Genomic DNA, 6673 nt, shown 5'->3' on the forward strand with positions numbered 1-6673 from the left:
AGACTTTGGCCGAGAATAATCAATGAGTGTGTTCTGCCGATTCAGCCGTGAATCAAGTCGAGGGGCTTGAAAATGTGCCGGACATCCTGCAGAGGACGAAGCGGTACTTGTGGTTCTTGTTTTGATGAGACTTTCAGTCTCAAGCATAGATTGTTAATAAGAAGTGGACGTGGTCACCGTGATGTCACCCGTTTGTCTGTGGGCTACGGCCATCTTGTTTTTTTGCAGCCAGGAGCGACACTAGAGGGTGAAGCAAAATACAACCACACGCTTAATTAACAACCAAAATGTTACAATTAACTTTCACAAACTGAAAACACTGGTGAGACTTTCTACTCAACCTTATGTTTTACTTCTGTTTTGTTTCTCATCAGTATTTTTCTGCTGCTGTGTTTTCTTGGAGGTAATGTGAAGCGAATGTGGCACTATTGACTGAAATGTCTCAGCAGCAGAGCAATTGCGTTATCACCGTGACTGCAAGCTATATACACTTTCACTCTTGAGTAATAAAGCTTCAAATTAATCAGGCAAATTGTGTTGTAGTGTTTTCTATCATTGGCTCAGCCAGTAATGTTTCATTAACACACAGCACGCTAATACTCGACGCTTTCCAGGAAAACACAGTCGGTGTTTAGAAACTCTTCACATCTTCAATGAGGGATTGAAAAGGGCTTAAGCTGAGTTTTCAACACTGTAACGAATTGAGGCTGTGGGCCACATATACACAAACCTGTGAAAGCTTTCTTTATTGTACCACAAAGGATGTGTTGTTTCCTTGAGTATAGAATTTATTAGTGGTTTTACACAAAACTACCACAAAAAGACACAAAAAGACCACAAAGAGATGCAAAACAAATAAAAAATATACGCAAAAAGACCACAAAGAGAAGCAAAACTACTACAATTAGATGCAAAGTGACCACAACGAGGCAGAAAAGGGTCGTGAAGAGCCGCCAAGCCATTCAAAATGACCACAAAGAGACTAAAAACAACTGCAAAGAGATTCAAAATGACCACAAAGAGACTAAAAACAACTGCAAAGAGATTCAAAATGACCACAAAGAGACTAAAAACAACTACGAAGAGATGCAAAATGATCAGAAAGAGACTAAAAACAACTACGAAGAGATGCAAAATGATCAGAAAGAGACTAAAAACAACTGCAAAGAGATGCAAAATGATCAGAAAGAGACTAAAAACAACTGCAAAGAGATGCAAAATGATCAGAAAGAGACTAAAAACAACTGTGAAGAGATGCAAAATGACATAAAATGCCTTCAAACGACATAACCGTGAGTCTTGCTCCGGTGTAGGATAGGTGGGGCCCAGTGCCTCGTAATCTGCCCATGCTTGTACGTAGTTGCTAAACTTTAAGCTATAATCACACTATTTTCTACCACTCATATTCCTCCAAACATAAAGAACTCATGCCAGCATTATATTTTGGCCAGCTGTAATAATGTTCTGATCTGAAATAGCTCAGTAAGTAGGAAGCCTGTCAAAAGGTCAGATTTATGCCTCTTATTTATAGAACTTCAATGTTATGAATGTTCTATCTGCAACTTGCTTCTTTGATTCACTCACTTCATTGGGATCGACTCTCGTGGGCTTGTTTCAGTCCGGCTTCAATCGATGAGCCTTTCTGTTTATTAAACAGTCACATGATCCTGAGTTGTATTTTTAGCACCGGCATCATAGTCATTTACTGCATTGCCGTGCTGATTCCAGGTAATGCAGTCAACTCTTTATGTCTGCTATTAAATGTAAAAGCAGCAGCCTCAGTCAAATGGCCTTTGTTACAACATTACACCAGTGTCCTCTTACTTATATCACATCAGTATCTAATAACTTAGTTCAAAGCTGTACTCGATTCCAGCCTCTCAGCACATCATTCTTCTTGGAATCAAGTTTTTGGTCTTTGTGCGGGACCGATGGGCTCCACGCCTTTGTAGTGAGAGGAAGTAAAGCAGGACGATTACTTTGACAAGCTCTCTTCATTAAAACGGAAATCTAGCCCTCATTCAGAATCGACACGTGTTATTCCCATGACTTTCAGACTCTCTTCATAATGATCCACTCGCTTCTGTTGTCCGCTCTCCTCTCTTATAGCTGAAACCACAAATCTCACGAGGACTGGTAAGCTGCTGCAGTGACGGTGATTGTCAGTTACAGTTAATGTGACAGATAGACGCAGCCTGAGGAGCAGCATGAGAGGGAAGAGCTATCGGCTTGTGATTGAGACAATAACTTCCAATAATAACTTCCATTGTTTCCCCCTAAGACGGACTGTTATATACGGCAGTGGCTCTGTACTCATGGAAATGTTGGTGTAAAGATAAATGAGAACACAAATGACGTTTAGGACCGATGTACCAGGAATGAGATGAAACGTTCCGACGGTCTAACGAGGCTTCAGAGTTCTGCTCTCCTGCAGCGTGACTTGCATTGATCATTTATCCAGTCTGACAATAACAAGGCCTTTCTGCGCAGAGGTCAATTCCTTTTTTGCTTCATTAGTTAGTTTTTGTTTTCGTTAATACACACTCACATCTATATACAAATAATCACACACATCTCCCATTGAGAAAAACCCAATTGTTCCACATGAACGGCAACAAAATGCAGAGAATGCTTTTTTTCCCCCTGACACAGTCGATTTAACAAAAGTTGATATGATATGAGTGATGCTACCACAACAACAACAACAACAACAACAACAACAACAACAACAACAAAGTGCTTTAGCTAATTATCAGACTAACTTCAACCGATTTTATCTTTTAACACATTCAAAAACATACAATGGTTGACAAACATAAGGCTCCTGCTTAGTCCTAAACACGACTCCAGCGGCTTCAGTCAGGCTCTACTTTGGCACAGTTTTACTTTTAGCTTAACATATGTACTCACAGCTAACATAATGCTAACATATGTAGGCTACTCACAGCTAACACCATGCTAACATATACTCACAGCTAACACAATGCTAACATATGTACTCACAGCTAACACAATGCTAACATATGTACTCACAGCTAACACAATGCTAACATATGTAGGCTACTCACAGCTAACACAATGCTAACATATGTACTCACAGCTAACACAATGCTAACATATACTCACAGCTAACACAATGCTAACATATGTACTCACAGCTAACACCATGCTAACATATGTACTCACAGCTAACACAATGCTAACATATGTACTCACAGCTAACACAATGCTAACATATACTCACAGCTAACACAATGCTAACATATGTACTCACAGCTAACACCATGCTAACATATGTACTCACAGCTAACACAATGCTAACATATGTACTCACAGCTAACACCATGCTAACATATGTACTCACAGCTAACACAATGCTAACATATGTACTCACAGCTAACACAATGCTAACATGTTAATGTTAAGCAGGCACAACGTTTGCCATGTTCACCATCTTAGCTTAGCAAATTAGCGTGCTAAAATTAGTATAAAGTCAAGCTTTGAATGTGAAGTTTTGCAGATTTTTCCGTCACTAACTAAAAAAAACACGACAGTTTTGACTTCATGAAGGTGCCATGAAAAGTTACTACAGTTCGTCCTGAGGTGGACATGAACACATGAACGTGAGCACCAAATGTCAAAGTAATACATCCAATAGTTGTTTTGACATTTCACTCAAAAGCACAAATATCCACCACATGGTGGCGCTGGAGTAAAGGTCAGGGGATGTGTTATGTACTATGCTTATTGTGTTGCTGTATTTTCTTTGTATTGTTAAGCACTTTTATTGTAGCTTTGCACGTAAGACGCTATATAAATAAATAAAGTTTAAGTTTCATGGCGACCATACTACCAACATTAATGGAGCCTCGGCTGCTTGGTATTTCAGGTATAAAGTTTTATAACTTATACAGGTTGATTTAAGTATTAATATCCACTGTATCGTATATATGGCAGAGAAATAAGAATTGATTATGAATCTAATTCATGTATTCTGATGCATCACATGTAGTGGCCACGATGTCACAGCAGGAGCATTGATATGAATATAAGATCTCTTAATAAGCAGAATGTACACCGAACCTTAAGGACGGACTGAGCTTCCACATTCTGCAGCGGCAGCAGAGATCAACTCAATAAAAGAACAGGAAATTCTATCACGGAGTAACTTTGTTATCCGTCGTGTCTCAAGTCCAGCTGAGGTAATTTTCACCTGCAGAAAAGACACTTCAATTAGTCAACTCATGCTCCACATTACTGTGTAAGTGGCAATAATCATTTTGTGCTCACATTGCAAGTTAGCAAGTAGGTGCAAACACACCTGTGCATGTGGCGTGCAGCTGGTGGTCTATAAAACATTTCCTTTTTCCTTCTCTTTGACCTTCATCTTTTAAATCTATTTTGCAAGATAGTCCTGGGTATGAATAGAATTAAACCATTTCCTGGGAAACTATACATTGAAAACATTTGCTGTTGTAAATGTGAAATATATGCACATAATTATATACCATTTTACAATTTAATGCAAATATGTGATGCACTCGGGTGAACCGTATACAGGAAGTCTCAGTTTATCTGGAAGGAAAACTAAATGCAGAAAAAGACAAGGACGGAGTGACCTGTATCGTTATTGTGGTGAGGAGAGGTCATTGCATTTCGGCTGCTTTGACAATGGTGATTTTTCACCATTAGGTTCCATTAGTTTTGGTTTAAGACTTTATATAGAAAATTATGCGGCATAATTTTCTATCACAGCATGTAAAAAACAAAACAGTCCTAAGAGAATCTTCTCTGTGGAGAACCAAGAAAGTCCCATGAAGCCTTTTATAACACCATAATAGTGATGAAGTGGGAATTATGAATATGATGAATAGATAAATTATTCTTTTTAAAAGCATTACAAATAGTAATATCCTTTTAAGACAAAACAAGACTTTGCAAAAGTGCATTTGTTCTAATATATTCTCTATCTAATCTACCATGCATTTATACAATACATCAAATCTATAGCACTAATATGGGCATGTGATGTATATGTGGGTATGCATGGACCTACTTTAATATAGGAATGTACTTTCCACTAAGTGTAGGTGGACTCACAGAGACATTGGTGTACCGCATACAAAGAGGAACTCCAAAATGTGCTTATTCTTATTTATTTATTTATTAGATGAGATGAGAGGAGACTATGCCACTCTCGTGTCTGTGCGTTAACCCTTGTGTTGTCCAAAACGACCCGCCGCAGGCTACATAAGTACTATACAAAGATGTAAAATTAAATTAGAATAATATTCCTCTACTTTAGTAAAGAAAATCATCATAACAAGTGTGCTGTAAAAGTAAAACGAGTGGTGTCCACTCATAAAATGAAGTATTCTGCAACACAAAATGGTTGTATGATCAGCAAGTGAGACTTAATGACACTGTGCATTCACAACATAACGCCATATCCATTAAATCTGGGTTTAATTACTGTAAGACAGCAACTTTCCGTATCGTAAGTCAGGTATATTGGACTTTCCTTCTCGTAATTACGACTTGACTGTTGATGTAAACACTATTTACTCATAATTACGATGACTCAGATATGACATGAAGGCGGCACGAGCAGACAGAATGAAAGCACGGAGACTGACTGATTAACATGTTGTATTTATTACACAGACAAACACATTTAGAAGAGGAAGTTGCGCCCTGTAACTAGTTCTTAAAAAACAACAGCTTATCCGAGCACCAGCGCTTCTGTGCAGTCGGGCCGTGCATTTGCAAGAATCTGACAACAATATGTATCATGATACAGGGCTTATGATTCAATATTGCAATTTATTTAATGTAATTATTGGAAAACTCTCATAGTGTAAAGGACACACCACCATATGCATGAAATCTGAGTAAGAATTATTTTTTACATTTGCCGATATCAGTAAAACAATAACATTTAAGTTCTTGCAGGATTTCTTGTGTAAACAAAATAAGTAGTTAAAACATTTAAACAGTGTTACAGATATATATACAAAATATATATATATATAAATATATATTAAAAATATATATTAAAAAAATATACATGTATAAATAAATATATGTATATATATATATATTATAATTAAAGTGTAGTAGTGTTTTTGATCATTTCTACAGTATCACAATACATAATATTTTGTACTCGAGTGTCTACATCCCTACTGTGCAGTTTCTTCACTGGTTGCCTGGCAACCTCATTGTAACTGCAAGACCTTGGACGTCACTTTGCTTTGGCTGTTTTTTCCACCAAAGAAAATCTAAAATGATCAAATATGAAATATATTCCTTAGACTACGTGGGGGGGGGGGGGTTTAGGTGGATGAGTTTTCCTGCAGCACTGAGATTCCAGGTGTGAAGTGTGTTCAAGCACGACGCGGGCGAGCAGCTGGAAAAGTGTGGTGTGCACCAGGTGTGTGTGGTGCATGTGGGTGGGGAACAGGGAGTGCAGGGCAGGCTGTGTGTCCAGCGTGTGTGCAGTCACACTGAAAGATACAGGATTAGCAGATTTCATTTGAAATGAATCCAGATTCTATCTGAGTTAACCGCTCGTTCTTTTTGTTTCATATGCATATACGGACACTTTGCATATGTAAACACTGATGCAAAGTGTGTTGTAATTCCAAACACAAAGTACTTTTACCTCCAACAT

This window comes from Cottoperca gobio, chromosome 8, assembly GCF_900634415.1.
Source record: "Cottoperca gobio chromosome 8, fCotGob3.1, whole genome shotgun sequence".
In the NCBI taxonomy this organism is placed as follows: domain Eukaryota; kingdom Metazoa; phylum Chordata; class Actinopteri; order Perciformes; family Bovichtidae; genus Cottoperca; species Cottoperca gobio.